The 23,378-nt window shown below is 36.9% G+C and overlaps 1 protein-coding gene across 6 annotated transcripts in view; it reads left to right on the top strand.

Annotated features, from left to right (window-relative positions):
* The window catches only part of KCNC2 (potassium voltage-gated channel subfamily C member 2), a 206,646-nt gene that overhangs the window by 171,393 nt on the left and 11,875 nt on the right, over positions 1-23,378 (top strand). The gene's annotated exons all lie outside the window — the stretch shown is intronic.

Here is a 23,378-nt window from a genome sequence, read left to right as displayed (position 1 = left end):
ACTGAAGAGGTTAGGACTTCACTGACAGATCAAGACCGAATTCTAAATGAGGCTGAAATTATAAGGGTCAATGCAGTTGTTGATTTGAGGCAAATTAATTTGATTCTAGATTTCCCAAAGGATAAGGAAATGGAATTGATCAAGTAGCAGAAGCTTCATAAAGATTAGGATCGCAGAGAGAGCATCCTAGAAAGAGAACACTGACTGTAACATTACCTGTGCTTACCTTGGATATGGATAAAAAATACTTACACTTCCTACCCCGGAAACCCTGGAAACAGTCCACTGATGAGTTTTGCAGAATTCCAATAGCAATTTTTCTGATCCGTGAAAGGCTGTACATGAGCTAGCCTTGGTTAGACTATCCCAGCTTACTGATTTCCTACTTAATTTTCCTTATAACTGTTATTGTAACAGATTGTTTTTTATTTAAATAGGTTCTTACTACAATCCTAAAATCAAATAATCATTTTAAACTTCCCATTCTTGCTGATGATTTTTTAATGACATCATCCTTTCTTTCCACTTGCTTTCTTTTTTTTTTTTTTTTTAAATTTTATTTAGTTATTTTTCAAGTACAGTTTTTTTGTCTATTTTTCCATCCCAGCCTCCCTCTGCTCCCCACTCTTAATTTCAAACTGAAGAGCCACAAAAGAGAGTGGATGGTCAGCTGCTGTGACATGTGAAACAAAAGCAGGGAAATGTCACTGGTCCAGAATGTCTGGGAAGAACTTCGGTACAAAGCAGCAACATCAATTAGATTAGTTATGTTACTTTTATTTAGATTCATTGAATTAAAATTGTGTATTAAAAGGCATAGTACTATCTTAAGGATAATTACTACCTAGATTTAAATATCCCATAAATTTATACACTATCTAGAATTTTTTTTCATAGTTTATTCGATTAAAGGCATTTGAAAATCATCTACGTGTATACTTTTGGAATTTTCTATTCTCCTTCCTCTAAACAGTTATCTTGATTACATATAGTTTATATGAATAATTCAGTCTCCTAAATTTATGTGCAGCCTTTATAATAGTACAGAATATTTTAAACAAGAAACTAAATCCTTAAATAAGATCATCTGGATCTACCTGAAACTAATGTAATATTGTAGCTATAGGGAGAAAGCTTTTATTAAACATGATGATGTCCCTTCATTGATTTTTTTCCTAAGTTTAATTTTGTGAAAACCTTGCCAATCTAAATAAATGAGAAGACATGTGAAATTGCAAATAAAATGAGTTTAAGAAATAGGTATAGAAATATTGCTTTGACTTTGAAAGGTATTTATGTACTTCTTACTAAATTAAAAGATCTTTCCAGCAGAATGTAGCCAACCAAACACTTATTTTAGAATTATGTTTAATTTAAAAGTAACATTATTATTATTGTTATTTCTATAGGAAAACATTTGTTTCAGAGTAGCTTAAAGTCAGACAGGCTTTGTATGTTTAGAACAATCAAAGGTATGGCAGTAGGTCTTTTAACGATGATAGAATATCAAGTCTCAGCAGATAAACAACCTGTGCAGAACTGTGAAATCAGGGAATGAGCTTTATAATTCCAGTTCAGTTTGCTATGATTAAGGTGATACTTGTTTTTCTTTGACATAAATAGACATTTTTGTTATGAAGGATATAGTTTCATTTATTTGAATGGGCACCACTCTGTTCACTTAGTAGAAACTCGTATTGAAGGATCCTGAATTTTATGATAGTCAGCAAGTTACATTTATTCATCAGTTTTGACAGATTTCTGTCTTTAAATCATGTCAGATCAAAGCCATTTCAAGATGTTTCATTGAAAAACCTTTACTGAAATAACACTGAAGGTCTGATTTAAATTGACAAGAGAAAGAAAGTGGCAGGTAAGGTCGCCATCCCCAGCCACTCAGCAAGTTCCTGAGAATTCTTTGAGTGTTACAGAATTCCTGAAAAGCTAATCATAAAATAACAACCTTTTGTACATGGGACTTATTTAAATTTTGTTGCTTTTCTCTTAAATATTCTAAAATTTTATATTTTGGGGTTTCCCAGATATCTATTTTTAAGATGTCAACCATGTAGAGAGATTAAGATTTAACACACATTTAAGTAGCAGGACTTCCTGGAGGAATTCAGACATATTTTTGAAGTATTATATCATTTGTTTTTGGTAATTGCAGAAGACTAAATTCTTCTCCTTTAACCATTTTACCTTTTCATTTTCTTTACTCTCAATTTGAATTGCCTCTGTTGGATTCACTTATCAGTGACCACCAAAACTTAAAACTCTTAATTGAATCAAATTAGGTGTCTTTCTTGCCACATCATTCACAAATGTCAAGGTCACTTTAATTCTTCTCTCTCTTGATAACATGAAGTTTAGTAACAGCTACAAACACACAAATCAACAGATGAAAAGAACTACATATAACTTCACAACTAGCTCCATGACATACGAATTCTATATCAGCAGTATCACACATATCAAACTGACATTATATTAAAGAATACCCCATTTGAGTGTTTATATAAAGAGATTTAATTAAACAAAATCTTGGTATTTGGTGGTCTATTATCTAGCAACTTGGCTAACTCTCACTGGGATGGCAGGTTAATTGTTCATAATCACAGCACTGAGGAATTAGAGGATTTTGAAGTGTCCGCTGAATCTCAAGAGAAGCTTCAGTGGGTTCGATGCAGTTTTAGCAGGAAGCATAGTCCATCATTTTCTAATTTTTTGAAAACTTACATAATATGCATAAGGTATATAATTCTCAATAAGAGAATAACATACGAACCTAACCATATAAGGTAAAGAATGTGCATTTTGAATTGTGTATATGAAAAAATAAATTTGTGGAAAATTATAAAAATAAAATAGAAATTCATGAAAGATGTATACCATCATTTAAAAAATACTCTTTTATTCACCACCCTGGCCCTTCTAAGAGGACAGGGAGGTGAAACATTCATTCTGAGTACCCCCTTGATCAATGTGCAGGGCTGTGTATAGGTTCTGTGAGATGTGCCCCGCGCAACAGCTCTTGTCCTGGGGTGTAAGTGGAGAACTGGAATCTCCTCTCTCAGCTTCTTAAACCATGAGACCTGGAGAAGTATGGGGGGATTTTATAAATTAGTCTACCCAGAGCTAGTGTGTATTTAAATTGCTGCAAAGGCATCTTTTATGCTAGAAGAGACCCTCACATCCTGCAATGCCTTTTACATAGATAGGATAATTTTGAGGAACAAATATTAACTGCATAAAGAGTTTTATTATCAATATCCCTAAAGTCAGATGCAGCCTAAGTAAATTGCCTGGAGTTAAAAGAATAGTAAATGGTGAAGAAATGAGTCATCTCCAATCTTGTGAAATTTATTTCTACTATACCATGAAACTAATTAGGTATAGAAAAATGTAAATTCAAAACTGAGAAAAATAAATATAAAAATTAATGTGAAAAATATGTCTGTTGATAAGAAGAGGACTATTAAAAGGCACGTATTTTTAATACATAATTTTCTGCATCAGCATGTATGTGTCCTATGGGTATATTTTAGCATCTTAGCCTGAAAATGTTTTTCAAAATATTTGTACTCTTCATTTATTTCCCACAAATGCTATTTTAATAATTTACAATTTATGCAATTATTTTCTTTTAAATTAAATAAACAAATCTTATAAAGGGTACATATAAATCAAATGTACTATAAATACACATATTTTATAGTATCATGGATAGTACTGTATTTAGAAGATGTAAATGTTCTTTTTTTTAAGTTCAATTTTTGAGTATCTCACCTTAAGTAATGAGATGAAATGGCAGTGTGGTTGATATCAGACTGTGGAAATTTTCACCTGAAAATGTTTAATTCTCTTTGAAAAAATTGTCCTTGTGATTTTTAATGTTATACAATTTAAACAGTGACTATATTTTATTCAAAAATATGTGTCATAAACATATTTTTGTATTAACCAGATGAATATTCTTATTAAAGGCACTTCCTTAAGTTAGCTCAAATATTATAGTTTAGCTAATGATTGTTAACAGCTACATTTCTATGCATGAATAAATGCACTAGAGAGTGAAGTCTCCCACATCGCATGAAATTTGTTACAGAGAAATTGATTAGATTATTTTCATTGCTTTCCTGATGTACAGATGGGGTTGCTAAAATTTTTAAAGCTCAAAAATTGACCCGCTGAGAGATGCAAATTAAAACCACAATGAGATACCACTTTACATAGGTCAGAATGGCCATCATAAACAAAGCAACAAACAACAAGTGTTGGAGAGGTTGTACGGAAAAGGGAACCCTAGTGCACTGTTGGTGGGATTGCAGACTGGTACAACCACTATGGAAAACACTACAGAATTTTCTAAGAAAACTGAAAATGAATATGCCTTTTGACCCAGGAATTCCACTGCTAGGATTATATCCTAAGAACCCTGAAACACCAATCCAAAAGAACCTATGCACTCCAATGTTCATAGCAGCACAATTTGCAATAGCCAAGAGCTGGAAGCAACCCAGATGCTCATCAGCACATGAATGGGTCCAAAAACTATGGTACATTTATACAATGGAATTCTATGCAGCAGAGAGAAAGAAGGAGCTACTACCCTTTGCAACAGCATGGATGGAACTGGAAAGCATTATGCTGAGTGAAATAAGCCAAGTGTTGAAAGACAAATACCATATGATCTCACCTTTAACAGGAAGCTAAACAACAAAACAAACAAGCAAGCAAAATAAAAACAAATACTCTGGAATAGAAAACAGGGGGACAGTGACCAGAGGGAAGAGGGGAGGGAATTTAAGGGGAGAAAGGGGAGGGATTTAGAGGAACAAGTATGAAGGACACAGGGAGAATAACTAAGGGGGGTGGAAATGGGTGGGAGGTAGGGAGCACAGGGCAGGGTGGGCTGGGATGGGAGAAATAGAAAACTGTACTTGAAAAATAACTTTAAAAAAGATTATTAGATGCTCATATAATAAAGAAATTCACTGACATTAGATTCTCTTTTCTACCTATCAAGTTGCTTATGTTACTTGGGGAAATATAGTCACAGTTTCATAAGTTTTATAGAATCCGTACACATTATTTGTTGGTGCTATGCTACACACACATGCATATATAGTGAAGTGTATACATTCCCAGATTAATAAATGCATACTACCATATTTTGATTGCAGTAAAGTCGTAAATCATATATGTTAATAGAGAGTTAGTTCACAAAATTGCAGCATGAAACTTCAAAACTGAAAAAACAGAGAAACCATTTATTGATCAGTTGCATTCAAAGTTAAAGGATGGCAGAAGAAATAAACCTGGAAATGTCATTTTTTAAAAAGATTTTATTTATTTAGAGGGGAAGGGAAGGAGAGAGGGAGAGAAACATCAATGTATGGTTGCCTTTCCTGCTTCCCCTGCTGGGAACTGGCCTGTAGGGAACTGGCCTGCAACCCAGGCATGTGCCCTGACCGGGAATCAAACCGTGATCCTCTGGTTTGCAGACCTGCACTCAATGCACTGAGCTACACAGGCCAGGGCGGAAATGTTATTTTTTAGCATAAGCTCTATTGTCATTTCAAACTCTACTTTTAAAAGCCACCATGTTGTTGAAAACAATTGCCACTGCTGGTAATACCAGAGCAAAAAATTCAATGGAAGAAATGCAAACCTGTTTTCTAATAACAATAACAAAAAATCAGGTATGTCATTTCTCTATCTTCTCTATAATCCATATGATTTAGAGAAATATTTATTCAGTCTTTCTACTGCAGTTACATGGAATATTTCTTAATCAATAGAATTATTGTATTTTTTCCCAAGAAGTAAAAAAGTTAAATTTATTTCAATAGTAATTGGGACACCTCTCTAAAACCATAATATTTATAACATGGGGCCACACAATGAAAGATAAAAGGTGTTATGAGAAAGTGATATTGTCTAATGTGGCTTTTTCTGTCCTTAGAATCTTTCATAACCTAATAAGCATGATAGCAATTTATAGCACTTTAGAATAGTGTAGTGATGGAATAAAGATGCTAATGAGAGATTATTTCAAAGTAGAATTTAATAGAGATAAGTGGCACATATTGATTTTTGCTTCTCAGTATTTATCTACCTTGGAATCAGTCTAGTTTTAGAAACATAATAAACAAAACTATTACACATGATGAAAAGTTTTTTTAGTGTATTCTTATTTTAGATGCTAGTAGTTAAGAAATCATTTTTTAACACCAAGAAGGTAAAAAGTATGAAATTGTTTGTTATAAAGCTTCAAAATTCATCCAAGTTGTTATGTATCATTATTTGAAAAAGGAACAATTGATTGTGAAAGTTTACACATTGGTAAAGAAGTGTAGGCAAAGTCGATGAGTCTTGCCCTTGTGCCTAATTATTCCCATCTGCTTCTCATTGGGTTAAAACAAGTTCATGATAAATTGTGAAAGGGTGTGTCCTGTCTCTAGTCAATGAACATTTTTGCTTTCAAAATGTATAAAAAGAAACTTAAGGACCTTAAATATTTTATTTAATCTACCACCAACATCGTTAAGTATTGTTTATTGAATGAGGTATTTGAGGTGATTCACTTCCCAAAGTTTATGCACTGATAGGCTTTTGCCTGTTCAGCTCTGTGCCCTCAGCTAACACACAGGTGTCACTGTCGTCTGTCTCTCATTCTTGGGGTTGAGAATCATTGTTCTATGTGTAACTATTGTCCTTCCAGGAAATGACAAGGCAGGCAGATAATCTGGGACGGCTAGTAATTTGGCACCAATTCAAACCATTTAATGACTTCTAATTTCCCACTTCTCATACCACTCATACAACAAGAGAGTTTTTGCCCCCTCACTGTACTGCTGGCAAATTTTCCTGCTTGTAGACCAGCATGTCACGATTCCTCAGCCACGCTGTTCCTGAATCCGAGTCTGTGTTCCCCCTTTCAGAGGTTCCCACCTTGTGGACATCTATTCTAACCCCCTCCTGTGCCTACAACGACCCGGGCCGTGATGCTCCTCATCTTCTTCCACTCAGTCCCATGAAATCTGCAACCCATTTTTACTATGAATTGATTCATCAGTGTTACAGACTGAATTTTTTTCTCCTCCACACCCTCAAAATTCATATGGTGAAGCGCCCATTGCCAGTGTGACTATATTTGAAGGCAGGGCCTTTAAGGTTGTAACTGAGGTGAAATGAGGCCATAGTGATGGGGCCTCATAAGGACACCAGTCCTACTGGTGTCCTTATAAGAAAAGGAAGAGGTACCAGGAACGAGCACACAGGGAAGAAAGGCCATGTGAGGACACAGAGAGAAGGTACTGATGTGCAAGTCGAGGAGAGTGGTCCTGTTGGAAATGCACCTTGCCAATACCCTAGACTTCCAGTCTCCAGGACTATGAGAGAACACATTTCTGCTGTTTAGTTTGTCACTTGGCCTGCACTGTTTTGTTATGGCTGCTGGAGCAGAATAATATATCCAGATTATAGTTTACTTTCCTGTCATTTTTCTATGTCCTTGCCTAAAAGAAACCCAAATGTTCCCGAGATTGCTTTCTATTAGTGCTTCCTCTGTGCAATTCCTTGAAAAAAAACTTTTTCACTTTCTTCCCTGCTGCCAAGTTCATACCACTGTCTGAAGCTTTCTTCATTTGAAGTAGAGTTTGTATTTTTTCCATTTAGGTCATTTCTTCTCATTGAAATTACGCATGGAATATCTGAATCTCCTCCAATCCTACTTGTTAACATCAAACTTTTTTACCTAGACTTTTTTCAGTGCTATTCTCTCCATCGATATTCACACAAACTCACTTTCTTGAGTTTATTCATTTCTTTAACTTTTTTGTTCCATTTTGTTACACGTCACAATGGTCTTAGAGTTATTTCATGTAAAGACCCTGCACTCTGGGCAAAGGACAACTGGGATGGTTTTAAAATATTTCACTGATTCTTTTTCTTTTGTAAAGACTTTATTATTTATTTTTAGAGAGAGGGGAAGGGAAGGAGAGAGAGAGGGAGAGAAACATCAATGTGTCGCTGCCTCTTGTGTGCCCTCAAATGGGGACCTGGCCCACAACCCAGGCATGTGCCTTGATTGGGAATCAAACCAGCGTCCCTTTGTATCACAGTCCTGTGCTCAATCCATTGAGCTACACCAGACAGGCCTCTATTTTCCTACTCCTTGATAATTCTTGCTGCAAGAGGGGTAATTAAATTTTACCATGTTCGAATGTAAGCTTGCCTTTTGTGATGTGTTTCTAACAAATAGAATGCGGAGAAAGGGATAGTACATAAAGTAACATCTGAAACCAGGCCAAAAAGGCATTGCATGGTCTTCCTTGTGCTCTCTCTCTTTTGGATCTTGCATTCTGGGGAAGGCAGCTGACATGTGATGTTGTGGATACTCAGGGAGCCCTGTGGCAGGAAACTGAGGTCTTCTCTCAATGGACAAAGAGGAACCTAGAGCTCCTGCCGACAGCCTGTGAGGGAGCTGCCTTGGAAGCAGATCTTCGGGCCTCAGTTAAACCTCCAGATGGCCATGACTGCTCATGAAAATCTTGACTGCAACCCACTAGAGGCCCTGACCCATACCATAACAGACCCACCCCGACTGCTGTGAAATTGGAATAATAGATATTTGTTGTTTTAAGTTGCTATGTTTTGGGCACCATGTATACAGAGTGATAGATGACTGCAACAATGTCCAGAAGCATGGGGACAGTTAGAAGACTACGAGAATTTCTCAAAGAGTTGACTGTCATTCGGAGTCTGGTGAGTCAGTGGATTAGGCAGTGAAGTGAGGAGGGAAAGTGGGGCACCACGATGGTCTCTCAGTTTTGACTTCAGTAACAGTGTTCCAGTTACTGAGGTAAAGAGAATGGGCGGCAGAACACATTTGAGAGAAAAGAAATTTTTAAAAAAGATGCACCTATTTGACATCAGGCCCTGTGACAATGACAAGAAAGACATTGAACAAGAAAGCAGCTTAAAAAGCTCAGTGGGATCAGGGCTGGATATATAAATTTGAATCATAGGCAAATGAATGTAGGTTTTAATAAATGGACCATAACAGGGCCCCTAACTAAGACAGAGGTGTGGGGTGAATTTCCGCGTCACTCCCACACCTGGAGATCAAGTGAAGGGGAATACCAAGCAAAGGAAACAGGAAAGTATTGTCCAGAGAAGTGGGAAGAGAATCAGAAGAACGTGGCCTCCCGGAATTCATTTAGTGAGAGCATCTCAGAGGGAGAGCACCTTTAGCTCTTGCTGGTTTTGGAAGTGTGAACATAAAAATATCCATTGGAACTGGCAATGGGCTTGCACCCGATGACCTCCGCAGGAGCTAGCTGTTCTAACTGGAGAAATGGAATGGAAGGAAGAGTGAGGTGGGTTGATGGATGGCTGGCTTTAAAGCCTTTTGTTTCTTTTATTGAATAAACTATATTTTACTTTTATTCGCAGTATTTATTTTTATATCATTTCCCCCACCTACATGACATATTCCTTGCACACGATGATGTCTTTCTTTCTCCACAACTCACTGCAAAGAGCCTTCAACTTCATAGCTGGACAAGAAATATTTACTGAGATGGATGTACAGACTCCTGTACAACCTATAAAGAAATTGCGGAACAGAGAAAAACAGAGCTATAGGGCACTAAAAAAGATCCTGTGAAGGAATATAACTATTTGAGAGGTACTTTGACATACGTGGGGAAGGGTTCCCTTTCCAGGTTGAGGTCTTTCAAAAGGTTACCCTATCTAAAGGAATTCTCACATTCTTACAATGAAAATCAGCAAAGCATTTTGAATGTGCAGAAACTTAAGTAAGATTAGAAAACTGATTTGCTTGGTTTTCTTAATTTTTTTTCTTTACTCATATGACAAAGCAGAAAAAAATAAACAAAGCCTAGATAAAATTCTGGCTGTTGCCAAATAGTTGGTTTTTAAAAGAAACAGTAAGGTGATAAAAAATAGAACATGAACAAAACTTTAAAACATGGTTCAATTATCTGTTCCCAATTAACTAAGCTTTCAACACATATCTTTAAAGAGTTGTTTTACCTTTAAAAATGTAACCATTCAAGTTGTGGGTGTCACCTTAGAGAATGCTCTACCGACTGCACTTTTAAGAGTCTTCATGTGGAAAAGAGACACCTTTCAGTTTCCTTCTAAGTCAGCACTGTGCAAAGCTGAAGAGAATATTAAATGTAGTATTTTCTAGCTCTATTAAATATTAAGAAGCTTTCTTCCACGTTGTCTCTATATCAAGGGCAAATTCTATAAACCTTGCTCTGAGAGCTCTGAAATTAGCTGGATAATCTATGAAAACAGCCAAAAAATAGAGTTTAAAAGGAAAGCACAGAAAAAAGGAAGCACCCGCCCCAAACTTGCCCATTCCTGCAAGTTTCAGAGTTCTTTAGGTACTTTTGTCCCAAAATGTATAGTTAACTTTGTTCAAATAATAAAAAACACAATTGCTTTTTAGCCTGGAATTCATTTGCTTGGTCGTCTTTGCCTATTTAGAATCAGCATTTGATTACTAAACCATTTGTTTTATAAGGTCCTTGAAAAGGTACCATATATAAAGATTCATCAGGAGATCAGGATTAAGGTCTAGGAATGACACTTACCTGGATTTATTGTTTTTGCACTATCGATGACCAAACTTTAGCCTGTGTGCATGTTCACATACATATATGTGTGTGAAACACTATAGGGATATTATAATACTTATTTTGTCAGTATGTATGTTCAGTAGAGCAGATTCTTGAAGAAAGAAAGTTGAATCAGACACGCAATATATGTTACAAAACAGAGAGTTTTAACCCTAGTCCCTATACCTCAGTTTACTTCTCCATAAAATGGAATAATAGAATCTACTAGGTAATATGTTTGCAGGGTTAAATGGGATGAAAATTAGTTTTTAATATAGATGTGCTCACTGAATATTACCTCTTCATATTAGTAGTGCTAGTGTTTTTAGAAGAAAAAACATGCATTAATTTGCTGGGGTTACAGTCTTTTCAATGGCAAAGACAGTATTTCTCCTGACATCTTAAAGCTAGTGCAATTTTCTATTATCAGTTATTAATCCTATAGAACTGTTATCAGTGTCATGGCCCTGAATTTCTTACTTTCCTGATGCTTCTTAGGACAATGGATGCACAGTCAGATTTTGGGAGTAGAATTAGTTAAACATGATACAAAACAATTGGAAAGCTTGCTCACTGGTTATGGATAGAAAAGGTCTATTTAGATAATTTCGGTAATAATATTCAAGAATATTCAGTATTAACCTTTATTACTAAGTTCTTTATCTTTTCAAAAATATGGTTCAGTGATGTATTATCTTTTTATATAGTCTAGTATTAGCCCATTTTGTTTATTCTTAGAGCAGAGCCAAAAATGATCTCTATGGACAAAACTGATTCATACCCTTGAAAGAGTTGTTTGTGTTTATTTGACACTTGTACTTCTCAATACCCACTAACTTGTCAATCCCGAAATCTCTGTTCTCTTCTTCTTTACTAAAACCTCACCAGGGGAAACTAACGATGCCCTAATTATCTTATCTAATAGGCCTTTATCTATTTTTATCTTCTTTGAACTCAGCAGAAATCGACATCACAATCCCTCCTTGAAGCATTGTTTTCATCTCTGACATTGCCCTGCTCCTGTCACTGAAACTGACAATCTGTTCCTTTGTTAGTCTTGTACTGTAGTCTTTTTACAATAAGTAGAAGGTTGTAGTCTTCTTCATATGCTGTTGTGTTCATAAGCCTTCTTAAAAATCCATCTAGGGGTAGTAGATGGGTATAAACAAATGAACCAAAACAGAGTTAAGCCTTACTTTTGGTGTGGCCATCGTCTTTGCTATTACTTCTTGTACGTATTTAGTAAGTGCCAACTCAGCCTTTTTGACATAGAAGACAGGTAAAAATTCTTGCTGGCACAAGCATGTGTCCTACCAAAGGATCAGAAAATAGAACATTACTGAAATGTGGTCAGTGCTATTACAGGGGCATGAATAGGAAACAACAAGAAAATGTTTAACTTTGCCTCAGATTCCAGGAACTTTTTTCAATGACCAAGTGATTTTGGAGTTGAACTTTGAATACTAAGTACTTTTTTGCCAATCCTTCAAAGGCAAGAGGTGTATTTCAGAGAGAACTGTAGGTACAGAAGTACGAGGACTGAAGCACTGGTCATCACAGAGGGTGGTGATGTTCACAGTAGAAATGTATGTGAGGTCCACAGAAAGAAAGTTCTTGAATGACATGTGTTGTCCTGTAATTGGGAGCTATTAAATTATTTTAAGCTGATGAATGACATAATCATATTTGTTTCTCCAAAGGAGTACTTAGTCTTAGTACTCTAGGAAAAGGTCATTAAAGGCAAATTAAAGTTAAGCTACTGGCACTGGGAATGAAGACAATGGAGTAAAACTAGAGATATGTCAAGTCTGAGAATCTGTAGGATTCAGCGATTCAACAGATGAAGGTGCTGGGGAAGGAGAAGGGGTCCAAGTGCTGAGTGGGTGGATTGGTAAACGATGGTTCTGATAACAGAAGAATACAATGGAATAGGAAGATCAGATTTGAACAATGTATTGGGCAAGCTGAGCTTTAAGTTCCTTTGAAACCATCAATAATAAAGTGTATAGTAGTCATCATGATGCTTAATTTATGGGTCAGCTTGACTAGGCTAAGGGATGCCCAGATAGCTGATAATACATTATTTTCGAGTGTGTCTAGTTGGCTGTTTCTAGAAGATATTAACATTTGAGCATGAGAACATGCATTTCATGAAAAATAATTTTTTAAAAATTGTGAAAGGAAAAAATAAGAAAGTGACATTATTCTATGTTTTTGTAAACCTCTTTCACGTCTGGCTTAACAGAAGATGGCTGGGCTCTTGCCTGCTCCAGCATCCACTCTGCCGTGACAGCACGTGCCATGCAGCCTTTGCAAAACTCTCCTGTAAACTGGTGAGAGTAAAAAGGCAAAAACAATTGCATTATTACAAAACTAATTTTGGTTTTATGGACCTCTAGAAGAAATCTGAGATTCACTAGAAGTCCCCAGACTACACTTTGATAGCTGTTGGAATAGTTAAATTGCTAAGGCAAACAGCACTAACGTTGGCTTGTATTGGATTTCCAATTACATAGCCAATCAATCCCCTCCAGATTTTCAAAATGGCTTTTCTACGTCTTGTAACAAAATTACAAGTTACACAGGAACTTTCATTTTGCAGAATACAGAAAATTCGCCTCTGCCCTCTGGGAAGAATTTGCAACTATTTGCCAGAGTGACCAAGACTGTCAGGCAGAAGAGGAACAACCGACACTTTAGAGTCCTGTGTCCATATAAGATGCCTGCTGAGGGACACTAGAGTGGACGGGAGGTTCCTGATCTCACTGCCTAGCCAGCTAAAGCAAACATCCACTAAATGAAACTAACCTGAGGAAGAAGTACTGAAGTCCTAACAAATATGTCGATGTGTGTGGCGGAGGGCCAGCTCCTTTGGAGCCCTTGTTGGGAAGGCTCATAGTGTTTGACTAAGGCATAATGGCATATTTTTAGAAAGGATTGCTGAGCAAGTAAATAGGAAAAAGAGAATAATAATATTGGTACTGAAGCTTGGGACACCATTTAATGTTCTTGGAGCAGCAAAAGTGGCACTGGAGGTGTTGATGTAAGGAACATCCAAACCTGTAGAGAATTTTATGTTTATTTGAACCAGACTGATGACAGTTGTGGGAAACAAAATCTCAATGGATTGTGGTTTTGATCCAGAGAATGGTAGGTTAGGGAGGCAATAGAAAGCAGAGTGGGAAAATCTCTGAGATTGGAGAAAGAGTAAAATGAAGACACCTATCTTCTTTTACATTGGTGGGTAAAGGGTAGTTAATTACTTTGCAAAACATAGAGACAACAATGAGGTTTCTGTGGTCTCCTGATCTGCTGGGTAGTTGAATCCTGAGGCATCCAGAACAAAGCTCTTACTTTGACACTCAAGTGTTATCATAGGTAGTTAGCTAATTATTAAAACAAGGGTGCAGAAGAATTAGGTATTGAGCTTAATAAACTGGGGAGCACTAGTTTGTTTGCTTCACCAGGAAGCAACAGCTCCATACCCCAGGGGATTACAGCATTGCTTCTCCAAGGGTGTTAACATTCCTCCCTTCCCCTCTCTGGAATGGATTGTAGCAGGAGGATGCAGGGGGAGGTGCTTGAACGAAGAGGCTTGTCAGTCTGGTCTGCGAAAAGAAAGGATTCATTGGGAGGTGGCCCATAAGAATCCCACAAAAGCTTGGGAAGTTGATTGGTTCTTTTGAAAAAGCATGTGGTCCATCTCAAACCCAAGCTAGTATAATCCCAAAAAACACAGAAACTCTCTCTGTCGCCCACCTGGCAATGCACTTGTCCCATACATTTGTGCTCTCTCTCACCCAGGAACATGTGATCATGTGGGCTTAGCAAATACTGAGGCTGCAGCAGATAGCATGGGCTCCAAAGGACTAACTTTTAATGTGAAACAGAAACTATGCCCCTTGGCTTTTGGTTTGGCCTTGCTAAATACAGAGTTGGACTTTTTCCATGGCAGAAAAGAGGGAGATGAGACATTGAAAACCCAAGGATCAGCTTGTATTTCTACCCAAATAAACCTTGCCACATTACAATCTCCTATGCACGGGTCCTTGAAATACTTTCCTCATGATCCCGTGGAGAGCCTGATTTCCACGGACAGCACAAGGATATGTTATCTTAGATGCAAAAACAAAAACCAATAGAGAAGCTCACTTAAAGATTGACCTTTGTCAAGGAAGCTACTGGCTTAGAAGGTGCCTACTAAGAAGGTGCCTTACCATGACTGGTTTTAGTTAGAAATTTTTATGTTCAGAACTTCCTACGTAGTTTACTACACCAGACTTTTGGACTCCAAGTTTGTAAGGCCCACCATGCAGGGCTCTCCTGAACTTGTCAGGCTTTGTATATAGCCCCTTTGTATAGAGCATCCACACCAGGTAGACAGGCATACATGACATTGTGTAGCAGGAGTGTCAAATCTATGGCCCGCGGACCTCATGGGTCCCAGGATGGCAGTGAATGTGGCCCGACACAAAATCATATATTTACTTAAAACATTATGAGGTTTCTGTTTGTGATCATGTGTCACAATGAATTTAATGTGTGACCCAGGACAACTCTTCTTCCAGTGTGGCCCAGAGATGCCAAAATGTTGGACAGCCCTGGGGGGTATGTTATAACCACAGGGCTATAATGTAGAAAAAAAACAGGTGTATCTAAATTAGCAAATCACTGGCAGGTCTTTTATAAGCTGGACACATCCCTTCACTTTTAATTTTATCATTCCTTCGCCACCTTCATTTTCAACTAAATAAATCAAAGATTCTTGGATAATTTTTTTGGAAAGTGATTTTTAGCCTCCTGAAGGATATACTTGGACTCATGACAGATAGGGCTCAAAAATATGGCCCTATCTAAGTAATCCTAGATCATAGTGGTGTAGGTCATATCATTCAAAGACAAGTCAAACTATTTAAAAAATAAATTACAAACAAATTAGTATATGTTAAAGTAGGATATTTTGGGGGGAGCTTTCAAAAATTAAAATTTAGGAATTACAATGTATATTCATGCTTATATAGTAAAATAATTACATGTAATTTATTATACTTTTATGACTGAGAAGTATAGAATTTATCTTGTCTAATGAAACAATTCTCAAAAATCATTTTTGTGAACTATATTAGTTCCACAAACACTTTAAATTTTGTTGTGAGATGTAGAGAAGCAAATTGATACTGCATATTCATATTTAATAACTTTTAATTCAAGTTAACTAACTTTGAACACCATAATTCACTGTCATGATGCTATTGTAATATATGTATAGGCCCCCTTTCCTGTATCCCAGGAAATTACAGTTGGGTGTGAGTGGGCGGGTCTAAACTACAAGCAATCAAGATTTCAGTGAAGTCAGACTGTGACCTGAAAAAAATACAGAGAGAGGGAATAGTATGGTGTTTATATTGGACAAAAATATCAAAAAACATACATGGAAACATTTATCTGAGGCCACATAAATTTCAGAAGCCAAAAGTAATTTGGGTATGTTTTCTTGATTTGAAATATCTGAGCATTATATTTAAAAAATCTATTAATATTCTTATATGTATATGTAATTTACACATATGTATATAATGCATATCCAACCATACACTAAAAGTATTTTAGATGTAGCTACGGATATAAAACAATGTGTTATCAACACACAAATGATTATACAGAGATACCTGAAGCTTAATCTTCTTCCTCTTCACTGACTTCTGAATTTAATAGTCATGTGTATTTAGGTGTCCACATTGAAGAAAGATCAGTCTTCTTCAACCTAATTCATACTATAAATGCAGTACAGTTTGTAGTACTTTTTTAAATGGTAAAACTTGGGTGAAGAAAAATTCATTTTACCAGCCTAAGAAGCATCTGAAGTCATTGTCAACTTGGCACGGAACCAGCAGACACGGGCACTAGTTGTCCCCATGTGGCTGGCCTCCGAGGATAGACTTACTAATGAAAGGAGTCTTTTTTTTCTCTCTGGAGACTGCAGTTCAATGAACCACGGCACACTTGTTAATTATAGCAAAGCTAGTGTATGGGACTTGAATACATGCATAATTAAGAGCATCTGCCAAGTTTAAGGTGCTAGAGAAAAGAAAAATGGCAAACTGCCAATGTGTAATTCCTGCAGACTAGTAAAAGCAGCATAATGATCACCGAGAATAAAGATCTAGGTTTAATCCTCTCTGGGTCATTATTTTCTTTGAACTTTGAAAATTAAGCATGTATGATAAAAGTTTTTGTTAAAAAATTAAACTCTTATAAGATCAGAATTGCCCATTAACAGCACCCTCACTAGTGGCACTCCGACACCCAGACATTAGCAGTGCTGAGGACACAGCGTTTCTATGCACAGCGTGCGTGTGTTAGTTACACGTAAACAGGTGGGGCCAGACTGCACATGTGGTGCCACAGTCATTTGGGGTTTGGGCTCAGTGTTTCTTCAGAGATTACTCCTTACCAGTGCATTGTGAGCTACGCCAGTCTTCGTCATGCAGTATTATGGACGAGGCATCAACCCACAGATATTCACATTTTGTTTTGCACCAGTAATTCTTCAGTGAATGTCTTTTATTACATAGACCCTTGTACTTTTATATAAATATTTTATCAGAACAAATTTCCCAAAGTGAAAATTCTGGATCAGGAAGCCCTAGGAGCTCAGATACTTCAATGCTTGAAATCCCTACTCTTTTCCTGTCTTCATTTCATTATTTAGGAGAGAAAAGCAGAATAAACAAAATAGGAATGAAGGAGTCCCATTTGGAAAACGTATAATGTCCTTGAAATACAAACTAAAAGTAGATGTACTTCATGTGCAATATTAAAAACTGAAATTCCTTAGCCTATGTGTTAAGTAACTTGTCTTAAAATACCATAGGGTCTCACTCATATGTGGAATCTAATGACTAAAATAAACAGGCAGACAAAACCAGATGCGTGGATACAGGAAGAGACTGGCAGATCTCAGAGGGGGTCAGGGGGACTGGACAAGATCAGCCAAAGAACATGTATGCATATGTGCATAGCCCATGCGGTGAAGGGTGGGGTGAGAGAGGCAGGGGCTGGCTGGAGGTGGGCAAAAAGGGGGGAAAATGGAGGACATCCATCATAGTGTCAGCAATAAAAAAAGAAAAAATAAGCAAGTTCCTTTTGAACAATTTCTTCACTTTTTTTCTTTCCATGTGGGTGGCAAACAGATTCTGAAGAAAAATGCTGAGCCCTTATCATTTCTACCTATGGCTAACTATCATAAAAGCAGCAGTAAACAGAAAAAAAATCTCCTTATAACACTAATCTTCAAATGTTAAGTGATCTCACTGACATTTATTATACGAATAGAGCTGAGTTTAATTTTTCAATTGATTTTTGCCTTTAAGATTTGCAAAATACTGTATGGTGAGGTTTCTAGTTGTGAAGTAAGTGGATAAAATGACTTTTAAAGGATACAGTCTGTGTGAGATAAAGGAATTTTTATATACCAAATAAACATATATATTTTTTAAGATTTTATTCATGTATCTCTAGAGAGGAAGGGATGGAGAGAGGGATAGAAATATCAATGTATGGTTGCCTCTCTCATGCCCGTAGTGGGGGACCTGGCCTTCAACCCAGGTATGTGCCCTGACTAGGAATCAAACTACGATCCCTTAGTTTGCAGGCCTGTGCTCAATCTACTGAGCCACACCAGCCAGGGCCATATTTTTAATATTTGTTCTTTTGCTGATTCCACAAGAAATGAGTGCCTACATTTTGCCTCTGGTCAGACCCGTCCTCAGCTCTGGGGGTAGATGTTTCAGTCCCTGTCTTTGAGCAACTTGTAGATGTGTGGGGTCGGCAACAAAAGTGTGTGAAACTTCCTATAACATTGGTGATCCTGGGCTCAGGGAGCACAGAGAAGAGTCACTGAATGTGTCTGCTGCTCCTTTCATTTTGAAACTTCTGGCACTTTTGAATTAGCTATCAAGTCCAGTTACCTTTAATGCTAATAGGAGAGAAAATGATAAAGCATAAAAATATATCACATTCCCCCTCCACACTTTCTCTCAGCCTATTACACATACCTAGAGATCTACTTGAATGTTTTCACTGGGGTAGATTGACATAAGGGCTTCTATGTCGAACTTGGAGTCAGGACTTTCCTTTTCCTGGTTGCTAATTGGAAAAGGGCATTGAGCCCTCTGTGTGTCCAAATATGGATGCTGTGCTTATGGAAGATGAGCGACTTACTCATTGAACCCAGAAGCCAATATTTTAGCAGGGTATTTCCATTTGAAAATGCCTGCAATGATATATCAGTTCTGTAATTTCAGTCAACATGACATACCTTGTTTCTAAATTGTGATAATGCCTCATTTTAGTTTGATTTAATGCCTGTAGAGTTTATAGTCTTATCACAGGGGAAAAGAAAGAGAGATGACAATGTGGTTTTGTTTTCCACCTACCTGCTGAGACACAAACTCTATTAAGAGAATGAATAGAAGCTGCTATTGGCGACATTTGGATCAGTAAACTAGTCACACTGGCTTCTGTTATAAACTTGTCTTTTTTTTTGCTTCAGTATTTATGCTTTCTTGTTTCAATGTGTTATTTATTTTTTAACATCATTTGTATTTCCATTAGAATGCACTCTACCTTATTATTTTGTTTATTTACCCATTCTTTCTTTAATTTTTCCATTCTTCTATCCATTCAGTCATCTATACTAAATACGAACAACTGTGCCAGAAGCAAGAGATACAAAAATAATCACAACATCATTCTAGTCCTTAAGAGTTCATAGCTCCATTGGGGGAAAACACAAGTAAATAAAACCTTTTCCCCTATTTCTTTTCTTTTTATTTTTTCTTAATATTATTCAATCTAACCTCATAGTCTCCCATTTCAGCTCAGCACAGTGAGTCAGACACAAAAGAAATCTTTTTCTACGTACAAGGTTGCTTAAGTGAAGTTCAGATCAAGTACACAGATTCCTTGCTTATGCAATCACATGTTACCTCTGGGTAACTCCACTGTGTTAAGGGCTTCTGGGGTCTCTCGTTCATTTGACAGTCACGCTCAGCTCCTAATACAGTAAGTTCTTCATTTCACGGGCAGCTCTGTCACTCCCAATATCTCCTGGGACTTTCATGCAGACTAAATCTCTCCTGATTACCTTTCACTCCTGTTACCACCTGTGTTTTTGAACCTCGCTGTGTATCTTGCCTCCCGTGGTTGACTGCTCCCCTCTATTTGTCTGCTCAGGACCCACTACCTTTGTTACTCAAAGCACCATCAACGCTGAGCTGTTCATACAACAGCATCTTACAGTTCAATATTCTCATTAGTATGCCAAAGTTCTGCAGCTCTGTGTGTGGAGGGATGTATCCCTTTCTTGCCATCATATTAGAAGAGGTCTTTCCCACTTTCTTTTTGAGAACTTCCCCATTTTCTTCTCTTGAGAATTCAACTTTTCTCAGACTTCCACACTGTCAGACCAACTTCCAATTTTCTACTGTATTATTATGCAGCCTACTTTAGTTCTCTGTTGCAACTCTCTTATTCTGTACCATATGTAGTGTCCTTACTCTTTACCACAAAGAAGCTGTCTAGCTGAGTTTTTAAAGCAAAATAACCACCTATTTTTGAGATGAATATTGTCTCCAGAATGCCAAAGTTTGTTTTCTTTTTTATACTTTTATTATCCTATGAGAGTATTGTTACACATCAGCAGGTTTGCAAAGTATTTAAAAGCTAAAGATATAATGAACTATTAAAATCACAATAATGATACAAATACAGAATTGTCATGTTGTACTTTAAGTAATCCTAATAAAAATATTGATAAATACACCTGGGAGGTGTAGCTCAGTAGATTGAGCTCCAGACTGTGAAGCAGAGGGTCGCTGGTTCGATTTCCACTCAGGGCAAATGCCTGGGGTTTGGGCAAGGTCCCCAGTGCAGGGCACGTAAGAAGCAACCACTCTTTCTCCCTCTTCCTCCCTCTCTTTCTCCCCCCTTCCCCTCTATCTAAAAATAAATAAATAAAAATCTGTTAAAAATATTGATAAATGCAAATCCCAAATGACTTACAAAAACAGACAAACAACTTTTGGCTTCCAAAGTTTTGTGGGTTGGAGTTGTATATATATGGAGAGAGGCTGTTCAGTTCCTTTGTTTGCTCACAGGCATTTCTCTGAAGGCTAGAATTACATTGCAGTGTATGTGCACAAAGGTGCAAGCACCCCATTACTGAGGAGGTAGTAATCATTTCTTGTTAACATTCTTTTAAGATTTCACAAATGCTTATAACTTAAAAAAAACTCCTCCAATTCATTTAATAATGATTTTATCAATTGTGTTAGCAACTTGCTGAAAAAACACTGTTGCCATGGTTTTCAGACTTCAGTATGCAGAGCAATCATCTGGGAAGTTTCATGAATGCAGATGTCGTCTTCCCACACGTCTGACATCTGATAGGGAGGCGAGGAACTTGCTCGGCGTAAACTCCCCAATATATTTAATGAATGTGATGTGTAGGCCACACTCCTCTTCTAGGAATATGGGTGGGCAATTTAAATGATTTCCAAGTGCAAGATGATTCATGTTAGTCATTCCAACCACCAAATGCGGTATCTTAAGACTCTCTTGATCTTTCAATTGAAATCATAATAATTCACTTAATAAACATAACGTTTTCTTAAAGAAGTAATATTGTATTTTGAATATGTACTAAAATATGTATAATGATGATTTATAATATCTTATAGTACTTTAAAAGAAAAAAGACACTTTAATATATATCATTAATTTTCACTTCATCCTGAACAATGTATTCCTACGGGGCTGGTAGGAATAATTTAAGATAATTGAATTATGTAGGTTTTCCAATAGATCAGCAAATTGAAAGGAATGCTAGCTACCAACAGTCAGACTGCTCCAAAGTCACCTTACAACCTAATTTTAAAACCAAGATAATGTTTTTGACTGACGTAAAGCTTTTCAGAAAAAGAGGTTCACCTTTGAAAAGTCAGAGTCTCTGTGCTATGTTGGGACTTACTCATCGTGATTTGAACAGAAGCGCAGATTGGAAAACCTGCTGTTCCCATGTGGTTAGGGTCAAGGCTGCAGGTGAGAAAGTGAAACTGGAAAAGTCCAGGCCTGTTGTCAAAGCCCCTACTGTGCGATCTCCCCTCCTCAAAGTCTGATCTACTGATACTTTCTCAGAGGTTTCTATGACTCTCGGTCTAGATAAACTTTCTTTTGATCCTTATTTGTCTGTATTGCATTTACCACAATTGTAATTACATAACTTTTAGGGCTAATTATTTAATGTCTGGATCCCTAGTAGATTGTGAGTAACTCAAGGACAGGGATTGCCTTTGATAAGCACTATTAAATTAAGGCCCTAGCCCTGTGGTCTGGCAGAGAGGCACCTGATACATACTTGTTGCATGAGGGAATGAAAAGTAAAAAAATATCTGATTGGAAAAGCCCCAGTGTTTTATATTTACAAGCATCAAAATATATTTGTTGTATGGCAGGTGGGTGGGTGAGCTTGGACTGATTTTGAAAAGCAATATTAGGAAGTTCCACTCTATTCACTACATAAATGTGGGTGGAGAGAGTTTGAGGCTGTAAAGTTAGCTGCAAAAATGCTGATTGAGGAACACTAGAAGCATAAAAAATGTGTCATCTTTTAAAGTATCTAGGGTGTCTTACTGATACTGTTTTAAGATGGAGTTGAATTAAAAAAACTATTTGTTCAAAGGGAATGATGAGTGGAAAAAACAAGCTAATAATCTCACAATATGTCTGGGAAAGATACATCACATCATAATGTCAAAACCAAGGCTAGTAGGAAGGTGTGCATGGGAAAATAAGCCAAAGCCACAAGAGCAACACGCCTGATAATGCTGCACAATTGCTTTACTAATTGGCACACTGCAGAGAGTTCTGTAATTTGGATGTCTAAGGCAGATAGTCAAAGTCCTAAGGTTTTTTTTAGTCCTTTTATATTTCTCTTACATATTTGGTAAGATTTGTATCTCTCACACTGAGTCTCAACCAGGTTTTTTAAAAAGAGGAAACTGGTTTCAATCTTATCTTCAAACTTAGTTCTTCTCAACTGCAGGGTTGAGGAGTTGGTATCAGGGAACAGAATTGGGTTTGGGATGTGCCCTATTATTTCCAAATGAGGACCTCTCTTTACTTGACTGAAGACCTCCTGCTCCTGAATAATTTATCTGTTTAGACACTGATTAAGCACACTAAGTCAGAGAGCATTAGGAATCTGCCAGCTACTTTGGAAGCTTCTGGTGCTGACTCAACAGTGCCGTTCACTCAGACAACTGGGTTTCAGCTTTAGATCTTTACTATTAAGAAGCATGTGAAGCAAAGATAAGTGTTTCAACCTTTGTATTCTACATTGGAGGCTTTGGTAGTTAATGGAAAGGGATCTGGGGTGAAACTTGTCAGGTTAGTGCCTCAAGTCTATCACTTTGTATTTCATGACTTTGGAAAAGTGACTTAAACTCTGTAGCTAATATTCCAGAACTGTAAAATGCAGTAGGAATAGTGTTGTTAATAAGTATTGATATGAGTTAATTATGTAAACTGTTTTTAAGAGCATCTGGTACTAGTAAAAACTACATAAGAGAACTTTTATGATTAGTAGCTGTGTATACTCATATACTAATGACCAAAGAAATGAAAAAGTTGAGTAAAAGATACTTGCAACTTTCTAAC

Source organism: Artibeus jamaicensis, unplaced genomic scaffold (genome assembly GCF_021234435.1).
Source record: "Artibeus jamaicensis isolate MK-2021 breed Jamaican fruit bat unplaced genomic scaffold, CSHL_Jam_final contig_233, whole genome shotgun sequence".
In the NCBI taxonomy this organism is placed as follows: Eukaryota; Metazoa; Chordata; class Mammalia; order Chiroptera; family Phyllostomidae; genus Artibeus; species Artibeus jamaicensis.
The sequence above is the reverse complement of the archived record's forward strand: the minus strand, read 5'-3'. Positions and strand labels throughout refer to the sequence as shown.